Source organism: Nasonia vitripennis, chromosome 5 (assembly GCF_009193385.2).
Source record: "Nasonia vitripennis strain AsymCx chromosome 5, Nvit_psr_1.1, whole genome shotgun sequence".
Classification (NCBI taxonomy): domain Eukaryota; kingdom Metazoa; phylum Arthropoda; class Insecta; order Hymenoptera; family Pteromalidae; genus Nasonia; species Nasonia vitripennis.
The window spans coordinates 20576252-20593585 of record NC_045761.1 but is presented as its reverse complement, the minus strand read 5'-3'; the positions used below and the strand labels follow the sequence as shown (position 1 = coordinate 20593585).

Sequence of the window (17334 nt, the reverse complement as noted above, 5' to 3'; positions counted from 1 at the left end):
AATCCACTGTAGCAGACTGCAATTTAAACTAAGGAACATACCTGCTCAAAATTTAACCTATAAAAATGTTTAAATTTAAATTGTATGGTAATAATTTCTAAAATTGCAAAATGGCTATTCTGAAGATTGAAGCAATATATTGTAAACCAAATTTAATGTCAAAACTATGTTCAATTAATTATAAACTATATGCTGGACAAAATTTTAGCATGAGCAAAATTTCAAGTTATTTTAAAATAAAATACCTATGATTCGTCTTTCAGTTTGAAGCTATTAATCGCTTACTTATACAATGAAGAACATAATCATACAATAATTGCCTATGCTATTTAACTAATTATAATAATAAAATTTTCATTTGGAAATATGCGTTATTTATTCTCCTTTCCTTTTTTGAGACAGTGGTAGACCTTTTTTTTAATCAGAAACTAATTTATTATAATACATTCTCTTACAACATTTTATAATTTTATTTGAAAAAAGAATTTTACAATTTATTACCATACAATTTAAATTTAAACATTTTGATAGGTTAAATTTTGAGCAGGTGTGTTCCTTCGTTTCAACTGCAGTCTGCTACAGTGGATTGGCAGTACTGCCCAAAACGTTATGTTCTACTTAAACCCCTTGTAAACCCGAACGTATACGTTCAATTGTGGACGCACCCTAAAGCGAAATTGCACGTCACGCTCTATTCGTGAGCTCGGAAACGAAAAACAAGGTAAGTCCGCTATATAGCTCTCGTCGGCGATCCATCGCGGCGTCTTTTGTTTTTCGAGAAAAGAAAAAAGTCGGAATGATTAAAAGCGCGACGGATTTATACTTATATAGCCTTGGCCGTAATTTAACCAAACGCCGAGCAGCGCAGCGGTATAGAGAAAGAGCGAGTCAAAGGGCTTTGAAGTCTGGATAATGGCCGAACTCGGTATAATCATCATTGCAGTCGTGACATATGTGTTTGTAACAAACTCTCTCTCGTTTTTCTTTGTGCGCGCGCGGATGATGCTGGGGGCGAGAGAGAGAGAGAGAGAGAGAGAGAGAGAGAGAGGGAGAGAGAGAGAGAGAGAGAGAGAGAGGAGAGAAGAGGGGGTAGACCTAACACCATTATCTAATACTCCGGAGCTCGGCCATATGTGGTGCGCGCGGACTCTCCCCTTTGTAAAACATTGATGCTCGCGCGGATCCGCACGTCTGCGACGTTTGTGCGAAGCTGCTGCTGTAGTTGCTCGTTTTTACATATAAGTACTCCGTGACGTAAAAATTCGGTAGTTTCGAGCTCGAAATAAAAAAACTCGCGGCGCTCTTAAAAAATACAAAGACGCATCCGACCTAGAAACGAATAATTAAAACCACACCGCGCTTATACTTATACACGGGAACCTTAAGCACGATAATTGCCTCTTTCAGCTCACGCCGAGGACGCATTAAATAAAGAAATCAAATCTCTCTCTTTCCCCGCACACTTGGCATCAGTGTGTCCCGTCTCTGCGCTATGCTCACGTACGCACCCCTCGCGGATCTCTCTCCCTTATATACACACGAAGTATAACACACACGCATCCCCTGCTCGCGCAGATCTCGTCTCGCTCTGCCGCTTCGAGATCTATTATTCCAGCTCTCTCTCTCTCTCTCTCTCTCTCTCTCTCTCTCTCTCTCTCTCTCTCTCTCTCTCTCTCTCTGTCTCTCTTGCGCCCTATTATTTATTTTCCCGAGGCCTCCTTAACGGCCTTATTTATCGTGCGGACGTCAAATACATCGGCTGCCGATGCTTTCTATATTGCACGCGCCCACTACTATATCTGCTCTCTTTCTACCCCTTGCATCTGATGTGTGTTGTAGACGCGTTGCAGCGACGGCCCGTGTGCGTACAGGGTATCGATTTTTCTGCAGCTATATAATACGCACACAGGCAGCGGGACCTTTTTTCGTTTGGACTCTCGGGGGCGCGACGATTATCTGCCCTACGCTAATTGATCGGGGGAGATGAAAAATGCTGGAAGAGAGAGAGAGAGAGAGAGAGAGAGAGAGAGAGAGAGAGAGAGCTAGGGTGATGATTTTTGCTTTTTTTCTGACGACGCTTGCTTTTGTGCTCGGCGGTGTTGTAAGGAACGTTGGAGAGACAGAGGGGGTGGGTTTCGGGGGGTGTTTTTAATTGTGCAAACTGAAAATATGGATTGAAAATTCTTTAAATTCTAGATGACGGCGCCAGTAAAATCTCCCGAGCAGAACCAACGACAGTCTAAGCCTCGCCCTGACGACAAAAGAACGCATCTGCGACGCAACGTTAATAAGAGTCCAACTTCAAATCAGCTAACTTCAAGGTAACGAACAAATACTGTACGACGCAATCTGAGTTTATTAAAATCTTCAGAACGGGGCGTCGTATCAATTGCTCTCGCACGAAAATGACCAACGGCCCACTATATGCAGTGGATACGTATGTAGAGGACGTGGCTCTGTAGTTCTCACTCTCTCTCTCTCTCTCTCTCTCTCTCTCTCTCTCTCTCTCTCTCTCGGGGGAGGACATTCCTGTGAATCGCTACAAAGGCAGTGACCGCGATAGTGACGTTTAGTAGACCACAGGTGTGACTACTCGCTGATCTCTCTGTGTGTATAGCCGCAGCCGAAGACACGCGCGGGGCCGCGCATATATACAGCGGCTTGTCGTGTCGCGCGTTTAGCGGCTCTACTGCCCACGAGAGGGTAGAGCGCGCGCTTCCAGTTGAGGCCGACGGTGAGAGAGAGAGAGAGAGAGAGAGAGAGAGAGAGAGAGATAAACGCGTGTCGGCGCTGCTGATTGTTTGGTCTTTATCGATGACTAATGATACTTTGGTGGCCGAGATTAGGGCTTTTGGTTTAGTCCGGTTCGTTATGTAAGTGCATGATGCGGCCTCTTTTGATGATGTTATCTTGGGAACGATAAACTTTTGAATTTTGCTGGAAGTTTGTCGTGGATTCTTCGAGATTAGAGTTGAATGCTCGCTTACAGCGATCTTGTTGAACGAAAGCTTCTGAATTTGAAGTGTTATAAACAAATCCGACCCTTCTATTTCAAATTTACAACGAATAATAATAATAATTTATGATCCAGAAGCTACCCCAACACACGATAATTATCGTAATAATTATCTACGATCACACTTTCATAAATCGAAAAGTTCGAGCCCAGAATCCAAGCCGAGCGAAAGATCATAATCATAGTCAGCATAAATATTTAGCCAGTTTCCATAGCCCCCGAACAATAGCCGTATGATGAGACTCCGCTGACACGCCCCTAATACGGGTCCTCCTTACGGATTATCTCGAGCAAGGCCGATTAGTAATCGATAGCAGCCCATCCGCTAATGACTGGACACTCTATCCTGTCCCCTTATATTCGAACACCTCTAGCTACGCTATATCCGCACTTTGTATTATGCTCTGGTTTTTCTCTGACGTTCTGTTGGCTCCTACGCAGCCCCGTCACACTTTTTATTGCACCTCCGAGGGCGCAACAACAATAGGGCGATTATTGAAGGAGGGCAAGTTATTATACCTGGGTGTTTTTCGGAAACAGGTGCGCAGACCCAATAAAAATGTACGGGTCCGCGGGCGCATTTCCGATTATAAATATCTCCTTCGGGGCTTTGTTTTAGTGGGGACTGTTCGCGTTTATTTACGAGAGGTATACAACGCCGGCCACTAGCCGGTCTAATAATCGGTCCTCAAAAGGTTCGCTTAATTCCACAGGAATAGCCGACCGGAGAGAGGCTTTGCTCGTCTTAAGCCTTTGTTCTTGTGTCTATTACGGGTATTATACCTGCGTATAAGCGCACGTGACGGACAGGGCGTGTAATGGTGATAGGGCTCCGTTGGCGTTAAAGGTTGAGGAAGGGGTAACTATTGAATTGTTGCTGGCTAATTTTTAAAATATGATGTATTCCTCACAATAACAAAATTTTGTTTACATAAATTAATTATGAAATTATGTGAGCCGTGCTCTAAAGCTTATCTTTTATTTTTTCAAAAATCGATTAGTTTTCAACTGCAAACTTTCGCCAAGCATCCGCCTCAATAAATATTCCTCCGCACGACATCCATCCTTCTCGCGCTCCAACATAGCCGAGACTCTCAAGTCGCAACCTGCCGCAGCGTCCATCCCCGCTGCACACAGCAGCAGCGCTCGCAGTCTCCACAGGCTCCCGAGAGCTCCGAAGCGGGCTTGACCTAATTAAAAATTTAGAAAGCTCGCTCCTTCCCAGAAACCAAAACGGGGCCCGACGTCCTTCCGACCGAATATCCAAGCCAAGGTCAGGGCTGCCTGCGCGTAGTAGTAACTAGCTCTCTGCGTGAAATTCCAAAAGTGCCTACTACAGTCTTCACATCCGCACGAGTTCGGTGTAGTGAGACGTCTGTCTCTCATCGAGAAAGAAACGGCTTCACGGCTTGACTCGATGTCGGCAAGTAGCTTCCCGAATAATGCGGCGAGACCTTGAGCTCCTAAACGCTCAATTATCCGGGAAAGACGAAGCGTGCCGCCGCGCCTTCGCGGCTATACATGCCCGTGATGTTTTTCTCTTCTTCTCTCTGAGACTGCGCGGAGAGCTGCTCCCTTGTGTGCGAGGCAAATTTTAATGTTTGCCCAAAGCTGTCGCTTTGTGTTCATCTCACCTTGGAATCGCGGAGGTCCGCCGACGAAACGAGCGTGAAAAAAAAGTGGGTGACACGCTGGAGAACGACGACGACGACGCGTGATGGCTTTGTTGAGACGTTTAAGGCCGGCTACTGCGCTTTTTTCGAGGGAATTGCGTGATGAAGACTTAAGGAGATTTTGAGCGACTGTGAGTGCTCTGCAGCCCTTTTTTGTAGACAGAGAGGCACGTTTCGGAGAAGAGGTGCTGGGGCTCTTTGGGCCCGTCGTAAGCCTTTGAAGTGTTTGCGTTGAATCGCTGGCGTTCATGGGGAGAAGGCGAGATGAATTTATGGCTCGTGGTTTTGATTCAAATGCATTGATAAATGCGGGATGGCGATGAGTTATCACGATTGCTTGGGGTTGAATCGAGGATCGGGACGTAGTCGAGCATAATTTGTTTTTCATTCGGAGCTCCTCTTTGGTCCCACGGCGTTTCTTGATTCCAATGTGACAAAGTGTTGAATGCACATAAATTACATCGCGAGATGAGACGTAAAATTTGCGCCAAGTCGATTTATTTCGATTTTTGTACAATTAACTTAAATATCAAATTTTTTGTGACAAAGAATTACAATGCATTATCTGACCTGTACAGGTCCATTTAAAATTCTCCAAAATCACGCGCCCACGTCGTCACCTCATCCCACAATCTCCACACACCTTTACACAAAAAAAAAAACCGTTGCACCTACAAAACCATCTCCACAATCGCGACCGATATTCACCCCAACACACCTACCCTGCACCGATAACGATCCCTGAAAAATCGTCAGCCGATCTCACGACAATCGGTACTCCAAGCCAGCACGCGCGGGCGCATTCCGGTCACGAGCCAAAGAACAAGAAGATGAAGAAGAAAAAAAAAGCCTCCCTCTCCCCCGTCATATTTATACTCGCTATTACCCGACGCGTGTCCGACGCAACTTTCACAATATCCCGGCTCTCATGCCCAATATAACAGAGAGAGAGAGAGAGAGAGAGAGAGAGAGAGAGAGAGAGAGCTAGAGAGAGAGAAAAACACGGGGCACGCGCCCCGCGCACTACCTCGCGCGCAAGGCCATCTCCAAAAAGCAGCGCAGCGAAACTCCCTGCGGAAAATAAAGAGTCGTCGGCACGAGCCAGCGCAGCTTTCCCCGATATTTTCATCACTGAATTATTGCCCCGGCGACTACGCAACGTGCAATTTCCTCCCCCCTCTTTCGACTGCGTAGCGTATACCGGTGGCAGCACGCGCCATATAATTTCGCCGGACGAGCGAAAAATCAAAAAGGGGGGTGGCTCGTAAACGGGGCCCAGCGGGAGCGTATAGCTCTTTTCTATCTGTTACTCTTGGCGTACGACGAGACCGGGCCGTCGTAAATCAGCTCGCGCTTCTTCTTCTTGAATCTCGCATCTTCATCTCTGTCGCGCGCCAGCAGCAGCCGCCAACGTGTCCTTGCTTGCGACTATCCGGCTCGTAAAGCGAAGCTTTCTAGCTAAGGAGAGAGATGTCCAAGGGAAAGCGCATGCGGTGGACGAACGGTAAGCAGGTTATGGGCCTGACGCTACGTAAATATCGGTGGTGGTGGTGGTAGTAGTGGGAGCTTCTGCTGCTGCTGCTGCTGCATAATGCAGCCCGCGAGGGCTGCTTCTTCGGGGCACATAAATATCCGACTGCGGGCCCCGAGACGGCTCTCTGTACTTTCGAAAAAGGAGAGAACGAGAGGAGCGATTGTCTTTTGCCTTCTTCTACGGCTTCTTCTCTACTAGCCCAGTGACCTAAAAGCCCGGATTCCCTGCCCCCCGCGCACTTCTCTCTCTCTCCCTTGGAGAATCGTAAAAACGAGCGGCAAACGGGGCAACCGAGAGCTGAAAACTTTCCTACCTTCGACGCGTGTCTACACTGAGAAAAATTTGATAGTAGAAATTACTATTTGTGATAGTAATTTTTACTGCTTTTTATAATAAATTGGTAACAGACTTTTAAGATATTAGATTTTACTATCCAAAGTAATTTTTGATGAAATCGAATTTTTAAAAATTTAATTTCAATTTCGCTTAGTTCTATATTTTACACCTCTTAGGTACTTCGCGCTGTTATTACTTTATTATGTATTAATTTTATTGATTATTATTATGCTGTTTGGAAGAAAGAAAGAGATGGAATTTTTTTGCGGCGACGGGAATCGAACCTTTTTTTTATAAAGACTTTTATTTGCTTAGATTATACAGTAAAATACAAATTTACAGATGCAAATAAAGCATCAACAAAAACCTGGTGCTTATCGGTAATAAATTAAGTTACATGGTCCTCTGAGGGGCATCTCGTACTTATATATTATGGGTGATAGCTAGTTATAAGCGTTAAATAAAAAAAAAGTGGTAAGCGCTGACAAATCCGCCAATGGTGCTAATCTAGGGAATCGAACCTGGGAGCTCCGGCATGACAGTCGAGTGCGCTGACCATTTACCTAAACAGATCTGTTACGTACAAAATTTCAGATCTAGCTGATGTATTAATTGACGTACGAACTAAAGTTAGTAAAAATAATGACGATTAATAAATAATAAAGTTAAATCAATATACACAGACACTCATTATAATAAAATTAACGTAAAATGTCAACTGAAATACTGATTACCGCAGAAAAAAAATTAACTTCAAACCTTACCAACTGAGAATATTATAATTTTCCCCACATTTTATAATATATTTTACCATCTCAGGTAGTAAAAATTAAGTTTTTTGAAAGCCGTAACAATTTAGATAGTAAAAATTACTAGCTTCTGAGTTTGTTATCAAATTATTATCAGAGATAGTAATTTTTACTGTCAAATTTTTCTCAGTGAAAAATCACGCGTGCCATAATCAGAGTTTTTCGCGTTGCGACGCTAACCTTTGACCATCGGAATATATCCGGCAAAGACAAGGAGGATGGATTTATGGAGCCGGTCCCCGAGGATATACAGCGCTGGGATTGCATAACGGAGTCAAATTCGTGTTGGGGGTGTTATTATGCAACGCGCTGAAGGCCTGCGGCAACGGTTGCGCAATAATACGCTTCACCCGCAGCAATATCCTCAGGCCGTCGTGTCCTTAAGACTGCGTTGCGCCTCAATTGCATAATATATAAGCGTGACCCGAGAGGGCGCAACCTTTTTCGACCTGAATAAAAATCGAAAGAGCTGTGCCCTGCGCGCTCTCTCTCTAGGTCGTAAAATTTTGCGCAACGACCGGCCTAGAGTTAAAAATTCCGAGGGTTGAGGCGAAGGGACTTTTCAACAGGAGGGAGACGGCTGTAAAATTGAACATTAGTCGTGCGGCCAAAGTCAGTCCGAGGCCCTAAAGCATAATTGGAGCATCACCGACGAGCCAGCCGCTCTAGTTTTTCCCCCGGAGTGTTACAGTTTTCTTTGTTCTACTCTGGTTTTGCTTGATTTACTGTCTCTACTTTCGCGCTTTTAGAGCTGGCTGTATATTTTTTCTTCGCGCAATATACATCTGCCGGAGGCTAAACCGAGACTTTATTGTCACGTCGAGCTCAACAAAAGATTGCGCAATGCCAGGGCTTTTAGGAGCCGGGAAAACGATGCTCCAGATCTCTTTTTCTAATTGGGTGCTTAGTAGGAGTAAAATAAAAATTTGCCCCGGGTGTATTTTTGGCCGAGTTTTGCGGCTTTTTTTGTCTCGGCATCATGCTTTTACGGCCGACTTGCTGCTGCCAGGGATGCGGATGTGAAAATATAGAAGCGACTGCGGCGCGTATAGTAAATCTTGTTTTCGAACTCTTTATGAATATATTATATTTTGCTTTACCTGATACGATGGTAAAAGGTAGTTGCGCGTAAATATGTTTCGTCGACGAGGATTTTGCGGGGGGAGTTATTTATTGGACAAATTTATTGTGCTATACTTTTATTTTGTTGGCCGCTATGCTTTTTGGGCTAATTGCAAAAGGAGCTTTGCAGAGTTATTAATTGTATGAATTGCAAGTGTGATTTTGTATAAAATGAAATAGCCGGATAATATTTTTTAAATCAATATACATTCGATTTTGCTGCATATATTTTGAGAGTATGCAAAAAGATTTTTTTAAATTTTCATTCAACAAATGTTGCAATTGAAGGACAATCTTGAATTTCGCTTTTTATTATTTCAGTCATACAGTGAAGAATCTTACTACTTATAATTAATTATTTATACTATGAGGAGTTATAGCTTGAGCGGTCTAACCATCAGCAGTCACAAGCAAGCCAAGACGATGAATTCATCACTTATCATATACAGGTCGGGATATTGCTCACCTACAATATAATTTCTTGTTTACCATATAGCTTGAGTAGTCCAGGCAGAAGCCCAACGAGACAGTGCTATCACATCGCTATGCATATATCTGCACTCGTCGCGCAGACAGGATAAGGGAAATGAAAAAACGCCTGTGCGCCTCCTATATTTGCTAGTTGGAAACCCCGAGAGTTTAAGATACGAGTGAAGAAAGTGACGATCCAAAACTCGAGCAGAGAGAGAGAGAGAGAGAGAGAGAGAGAGAGAGAGAGAGAGAGAGCAGCTTCACACAAGAAAATTGCGTCCTGAAAGCATCGTTGGCCGACCGGAGCGCCCGAGGAAAAAAGAAGAAGAAAGCCGTGGAAATTCGAGAGTAAGAAGACAGGAGAGACGTCATCGAGGATATTCTCCCACGTTAAAAGCCATAGGCGGAGAAGCTATACGTATAGCGGTGCAGGTATACATAACAGTCGCGCGAGTAATTGAGATGTCGGCACGACACAGCTCTTTGGAAAAAGAAGCGGGGGATGAATGAGGGAGTGTGCGAGGGGGAGACGCGAAAAATCGGCAGGACAATATCGGAAATCCTACACGCGCTCGATCCTTCCTTCTTCTCGGGGACAATCGCGGGGAGGCTGCAGCACCGCGCTGCATCTTTTTCTTCTCCTTTTTTTCTTCTTCTTATGTGCTGTATATTCTTCGGTGACGTCCTCTTCTTCCGGGGGCCATCATTCATCGATATAACACTGGGCGCGGACCGCAAAGTGCACGGGAAGATCCCACGGCTGATCGAGACGGATCGATCGCTCTGGGATCGACGAACTTTCGGGGAAATTTTTCATCGCTCGTTCCTGCATTGCGCGATATTTATTGCTTTTTTTTCTCGGAGCGGAATATATTATTGTAGTTTTGAAAGGACGAAATTAGTATGGGTAAATTTTTTTGGGTAAGCTTCAAAGCTTGGAGTTTTTACTGTAAAAGTATAGTCTGCTGTTAAAGCAGTTTTGTGCTTATTTCGAATTAATAATAATGATGATTTATGTTTGAAACTTTATAGTTATGGCAAATATAACATTTTTGCGATAGAGCAAAACACTGCTAACTCATTGGCTCGCAGCATACACTATGTAGTGCTTCATTTATCAACATCATTATAAGTAATATATGTTATTTAAACTTTAAAAAACAAGAAACTAAATTTTTTTAATATTTTGATCGTTGAGCCGTATAAGCTCAACGATCAAAATGCTCAGAAAGCACTTTGAACGAGGTTAAAACAACGGCAATCTCGAACGACAGATATTTTGATTGAAGAATGTAATTATTATACGGAAAGCGTATCATCAATGATAAAACGATTCAATTTTTATAATAATAAGCACGGTATACAGTTTGCATTTAGCCATAAGAAATTTCCAGCAGCATAAATAAACGTCCTAAATTCTATAAATCAAAGTTCGATTCAACAACAGGCTTTGAGCACCGTTACAAGTCAAAAAGCAAACAGAAAAAAAATTAGCGCAACCTACGTTACCCAACAATAGAATCTTAGCCAGCTTGACAAGAGATTTCCGCTTCGGATCACTCCCTCGCGAGTACACAACACGCCCATATACGAGTCCACCTCAGCGATATTTGTATACACAGCCCAAGACACAGTATAGTCGCGGCGATGATAAATAAAACGACGACATCACCTGGAGCCTCAGGAACAAACAAAGTCGCGTCCGAGCCCCTCGAGCCAAACGAGAAGAAGAAGAAGAAAGCAGCCGAGCGGAGGAAAAAATAAGTATCGACACTAATAATTTCCTCCCGGCTTTCCGAGAACGGCGCGCGACAAAAAAGTCCGAATAAAACCCAAAAATGGGCCGGACTCTGGTCCATCCTGCACGCGCGAGCTCACCCTCCGAAGACACAGCGCATCACACTCCATTTCACCCGCTGTATGTGTACGGCATAACCGTACCATTTCCCGCTTCCACTTGGCTTCGTCAGGAAAATAAAAAAAGAGGCTCGCGCGAGCGCATGCAAACACACACACACACAGACGGCCGAAAGGTGTCACATTATTGTCGGCCGATGCGGGAAGGCGGGTTCCGCCGATGTTTGCCCTTTGCATAAAGCCTCCCCGTGATTTATGTCCAAAGAAGAGCGAGAGAGAGGGAGAGAGAGAGAGAGAGAGAGAGAGAAGCCGAGACCGATGCACACGTGAGACGCAGCAGCTCTCGTTTCTTCAATGGACGCGGCTTTTCGGCTCGTCCATTCATCCGAGCGAGGCTTGGGAAAATACCCGCCGGACGTCTCAATTCCTCTCGCGGCGGCTCTCTGACTTTTACCGAGCTCTACTCCGGGTCAATGTTTTGAATATTTGGACGACGGTTTAGCCAATCGCGCTGACAAAGCTGACGGATTGGTCGCATTCTATGCTACAGTAGAGCTCGATCCGATTTTCGGCTGTGTGTGAGTAGCGCGGTTACTTTTTATTGTGAGGCGGAGGAAAATCGATGGAATTAGGAAGGGATTAGCGAATTTTTGGGAAATCGGATGAGAGAGGCTGGCGTGTGTGTATTTGGGGGTATTGTGTGAGCTGCTGCTGCGGGCGGAAATCGATTCTTCACGGGGCTCGAGGCCAATAAAAGATGTAGGCAGCGGTACGTTAGAGCGGTAAATTTGATTTCGGAAAATATTTTCCACCGGCGCGTGTGCTCTAGAAAAACTAAGATAGTTTACTTGCATAGAATTAATTTTTTAATTGATCATTTTTGCTACGATTAAAATTAATCTCAAGAGTATTAGAAAAAAAATCATCCAAGTGCGCCATAAATAATACCCATCAGCCGCACTCCACAGTCGATTGTTCAGCAGCCATCAACCTGCATTCAGCCAGCCCTATACATATACCTGCGCAGTACAGAGAGTGAAAAGCGAGCGAAAAAAAAGTGCTACAATAAAAGTCACACATCCGATTCTCCCACAGCAATTCGTCGGCACACACAAGCTTTCAAAGCCTGCAACTCGAGGAAGCCCGCAGTGGCCAGTGTCCGGCAGTGGTCCAGTTTCAATACGAGCGAATTTTCCCGTCGCGACTCTTGCACCTTGTGCTGCACAGCAGTGGTAGCGTGTGACTCGAGTCGACTCGAGGAAAAGAGAATCATGGGAAAAAGGAAGCGGGAAAAGAGGCGGCGCACGCCGCGGGTGATGATTCTATTCTCGTAACCTGCTGCCTTGGGATGAGCTCGAGAACAAATTGGAGAGGATGAATGAGTGCCGAGAGCTGTCCTACTACTGGAATCGCGCTGAGATTCGCTGGATGGGGTTTATTGTTGAGGGGGAGAAATTATTGCGAGAAGCCGGTGCATCGTGCGTGCAGTGATATTGTTCGGTGGGTGTATGTGTATGTGTTGTCAGGTGCTGCTGCGGATGGAATGAAGATTTCAACGAATTTTATATTTTGAGGAAGAGGGATTTTAAAAAAAAAAATTCGTTATGAAAATTTTATTCTGAATAGAACAAAAATATCGAAGGATTCATAGAATTCAAAATTCGAGATTTCATTAAAACAAGTATTTTCTACGAATTTTTGAAATTAAAGAATCGCTATTATTACACGGAAATGTCAAGAAGGGGGCAAAAGTGTACTAAATTGGATAGGCGCTTTTCTGGCTCCCTCATCTTAATCAACACATCGAGTATAGATATAGCGATGTGTAATTTAAGCCAAAGCAACCTTGTAAGACCTGCTTAAGCCACTCGTGCTACAATGGCGAATAAGTGCAATTTTTCAATTCAAAAATTTAAAAAGACATTTCTTGTATTACACAAAAAACTCAACATATATAATTGGAATAATAATTCAAATTTTCTCAAGCTTACTAACAGCGACACTTTCCTCCTAACCAAAAAAAAAAGTAAACATCTGCAGTACCGCACGACACGCTAAAGAAAAAGAATCGCGCAAGCAATAATGCAATCGCATGCATCTTCCTCACAATATACACACACACACACACACACACACACACACACAGCTCTCCTCACTCACGAGGCAATTCGTTTCCATTTAAGAAATCCTCTCCCTCTGCAAACTTCGCACAAAAAGCCAAAGAGCAATTCTCGCGAAGAAAAATTCATTTACAGTCGACTATATCCCCGGCGGCACAATAAAAACCTGCGACGCAAAGAAATCGCATATACACACTGCAATGAGAACCATACGCTTAGCCCCGTGAAAGAAGACGTCCCGCTTGGCTCGACGACGTTGTTTCCTGTCGAGGATCCGAGAATCTCTCCTCAAGCTATTCATCCGGCGCTCTTGACTTTTCCGCGCGCGTGAAAATATTGTGCAGTCGCTGACCGAGGCTGTTTATGCAACGCGCAAAGGAAAGCCGGCTCCATTATACGTTGGCTTGACCACGGGGGTCTCTTTGCCTTTTGCCGGCCCTGTCTTTTGATTCTTTTTTATCGCTGGAATTTCGCGCTCGCGCTTCTTCTTCCTCGAACACGTCTCATTCACGACGATTTTTTTATACTTGGGCTTGATTCATGTACAACGTGTATTGCGGTGCGCGTGTACGGGGCGGAAAATTCGAGCCCTCTTTGAGGTCGAGGAATATGTGAATGCGCCGGTGTAAAAAAATAGGAATACGCTTCACGGAAACGTGTTTCTTTTGGAGTTTCCGTGTTTTTTAGTAGACGATTTGTCAGCCCATTGTATGTGTGTGCGTATCGAGTACGCTCAATATTTTGGCTCTTCGGAGAAGAATCTTTAGAGAAAATAAGTGCTCGTCCGGATTTAGATTAAAAGGTATAACCGTCGGCGTTAAAAGCGATCTGAAACGACGTCAAACGCTTCTATATCACGCGCGCATCTCGCACGTTATTACGCAGTTAAACATACTCGGCTATCCGATTTAGTTTCTCCTATCCATAAACGCGCGGTGTAGAGGAGAGCATTCGACACCTCGAAAATAGACGTTATAGAGCCGCTGAGCGTATAGGTTTATACGCGTCGTTTTTATATCGTAGCGCGCTCGCGCGCGGGAGCAAAAGCAAACGATCATGAATTTTTCGCTCCTATACATCGTCGGCGCGGGGCTGTTTGTATCGCCGCGGCACTTTTGACAGCGATTAAAGAAGCGAGCCGCGATGTATACGCGCGCTTGCAAGCTCGCGGGCGGCGAGCGTATGTGTGTAAGCAAAGTGCCGGTTTAACGAGGCGCAAGAAAAACGTTATAAACGCCGCGGTGACGAGGCCGCAGAGCTATTTCGGCGCAGCCAAAAGACGCGAGCTTTGCGTGCCGCTGGTATATGTGCGCACGCCTGCTTGGTGGGTGTGCTGTGTGTATATTATTTTTAGGACTTTCGGTTTTACATTCGCCCAGCGAGCCGAGCCGAGCACAAAGACGAGCGCCGCGATGTGGCTGGATGGGTGGGTGGTGGGGTGAACTCTTTTCTCGAGGCTTTTCGAGCGGGCTGTGTACTGGCTTTTGAGATTGATCGTTGATTGCTATTTCTGTGTAGCGTTTTTCTGAGATGTTGATTTGAAATATTGTAAGATTGAATGATTAAGGTTTCGAATGGCGAGTCGTTGATGTAATTTATGAAGGTGTTTTATCGTAAAATTTTACATTATTTAAAGAAGTAAATAAATCAATGTCACCACTTGAAAATGCCCAAATCCAAAACTAATCCTTCCAAAAACCATACGTAGAAGCTAACGATAATCACCAACCGAAGAAGCTCGCGTCGAAAGCATCGGAATAATGAATTCTCATCGCCGTCAACGGAAACTCTCCGAGGAGAGAAAAAAACGTCCACGTGCGCCTCGTAATCACCGTCGGCGCGTGCAGCGTTTTGCGAGAGCCGCGTGTCCTCTAATATACCTATATACTCAGGGCTGCTGCAGTGTCGAAAGCAAAGGCGCCAAGGGTGCGGAAACTTTCACTTTTTTCAGCTCAGCCCCGCACGCGCCTCCGGAATACCGAAAACGTCTTCACGGTGAAAGTCGATTAAAAATACACGAGGATGTATCCATAACACAGAGAGAGAGAGAGAGAGAGAGAGAAAGAGAGAGAGAGAGAGAAAGAGAGAGAGAGAGAGAGAGAGAGAGAGAGAGAGAGAGAGAGAGAGAGAAGAGAGAGAGAGAGAGAGAGAGAGAGAGAGAGAGAGAGAGAGAGAGAGAGAGAGAGAGAGAGAGAGAGAGAGAGAGAGAGAGAGAGAGAGAGAGAGAGAAAGAGAGAGAGAGAGAGAGGCAGATAAAAAAGCAGGCGACAACGAGATGCGTAGCGAAGATAGTAAAGAAGACCGGAAAATAGAAAGCGTGAAAATCGCGCTGACAGATGCGCAGACTTAAGAGAGAGAGAGAGAGAGAGAGAGAGAGGCTGTAGTGTACAGCTCAAGTCTTCATTAACGAGCTGCCGCAGCCAGTCGGAATGGCCTGATGGGATGAGAGGACGGATATGCAAGGGATCAAGACATTGTGTTGGAATGTCGGAGGATAAACACCTCGGCTGTATACAGCTGCAGACTATCTGTATATGTATGCCTGCGTGGGTGTGTATGTATCGAATGCACTTGATTAGCGGCTGGAGAGAGAGTTTGGCTTGCTCAGCGTTTCGGGAGTATTTGCGGTGCTATGCTGCTGCTGATGGAAGCGAATTTCAAAAATTATATTATATCCGCATTATTGTTTAATTGTGTTTTCCTATTACACGGTATTATAAAGAGAGGATTATAGCGATGTGAATACAGCGTAGCTTTGCCAGTATAAGCCGATATATATATATATATATATATATATATATTCAAGTTAATTATTATCTCAAAAGCATCCTCGATAAATTTGGGATAGGATGTGTACGTAACCGGCTAAAGCCGGCTACAGTAATTATTTCTAGTTAACTACGTTACCGGGGATATCGAGCTAATTTGCCTCTGAAATTGATTCGAATATCACAAGGTTATAACGCCTTTTTCAAACAAACAAACACAGCCAGTCCATAATAATAGCGAAAACCCGGTGTACACCATCTGGACGGCCAACAAAAAGCAGTCCTAATGTTCTCCGCACACGCGAAAAATCTCTCTCTTTCTCCGGCTGTACTAATGGGCCCAAAGGACTTCTTACTTCCGACCGTGTGTATCTGCGGGCGAACAAAAAGAAGCCTCGCGCGCAGCAGCGGACACGACTCGGAAAAGGCCATCAACAAGGACGTGGCACACCGGGTCGCCAATGTACTGCTGAAGATGCCGCGACGCGGCGGCGTTTAAAATAACAAATTCGACGAACAATGCCGGGAACGTTATCGGCCGCCGCGGGGTGTCCGGTGCCCTACGGCGACCGAGAGCTTCGAACCGAGCTGATGCGAAGAGAAGAGACGAAGAAAAAACTGAGAGTCGGCTGTGCTGATGCTGCGATGCTGTCTTTTTTTTGGAAAATTTTTTTAGGGTTGTTTGGATGTTAGCGAGGAAACGTGGATTTCAGTTGCGTAGTAGTATACATTTTTATCATTTTTTTTGTGTGAGCGTTTCTGAACTAAAGCTAAAGAAATAGAGCAAAGAAGCCAGAATCGAAGATCGAAAACTACACGTGTCCAGACTGCAGCCTCCGTAAAACCACATTGAAACATCCGATCTCATCAAGCATCTCCACTCCATTTAAATTCCTCGAGACACGTAGGACGAAGATCCGAGATGCGTCAGCTCTGGTCCAGCCCCAAAACCAAAAAAAGTCCACCGCTTGCTGTCGCAAACAAAAATACCAACGTGTGTCTTAAAAGGCGAAAAGTCTCTAGTGAAAAACGAGATGGGCTCATTATGGCTGGCACAGAGGCTGTTCGCCTCGCGGGGGTTCGCCGCCGGCGACCGGTCGTCGCCGTCGGCCGTCGCGACGACGATCGGACCTGATGCTAATCGACGAACGTGCGCGTGTACATGTGAGGGATCCGCCTTCTTCCAACTTTTTTTGCCTTTTTCGAGTCGTTTTGAGGCTTTTTTGCCCTGATTTCGGGGAGGGAGTGGCGCCTGTCCTTTTTTTGTTATGTTTTAGACGTGAGGTGATTTTTTTATCGTCCCAGGTATATTAGAGGAGTAAAGCTATTGGATTGTGCGATCAGATTTAATTTCCAAAAAATCGTGTTCCACCACCGACACTTTCCAGCGAATCACCTGCGAAATTCCCCAACGACTCCTCATCCCTCTCTCGTCAAAAAGTCCTTCCTTCCTTCCTCTCTCCCTCCCATGTACACTGCACTACTCGACCCCCTGCATCAGTCCCGTCCATATATTTACCCGGGCTGCGTGGGCTGCCGCCGCTCCTGCGCTCTGCGGCGCGCGCCGGGACGTCGACCTCGCAATTTTCGCTATTTATCCTCGCGCCGGACTTTTCTCCCTCGTTTCC

The 17334-nt window shown here is 45.1% G+C and overlaps 1 protein-coding gene across 3 annotated transcripts in view; it reads left to right on the top strand.

Moving 5' to 3' along the window:
* LOC100117668 overlaps window positions 1-17334 on the top strand; it is a 144157-nt gene that overhangs the window by 86529 nt on the left and 40294 nt on the right. For all 3 annotated transcript variants that reach the window (XM_031930988.1, XM_031930989.1, XM_031930990.1), the window contains one exon: window positions 2197-2321. The gene's annotated coding sequence lies outside the window, so the exon portion shown is untranslated. The remainder of the gene's footprint in view (window positions 1-2196; window positions 2322-17334) is intronic.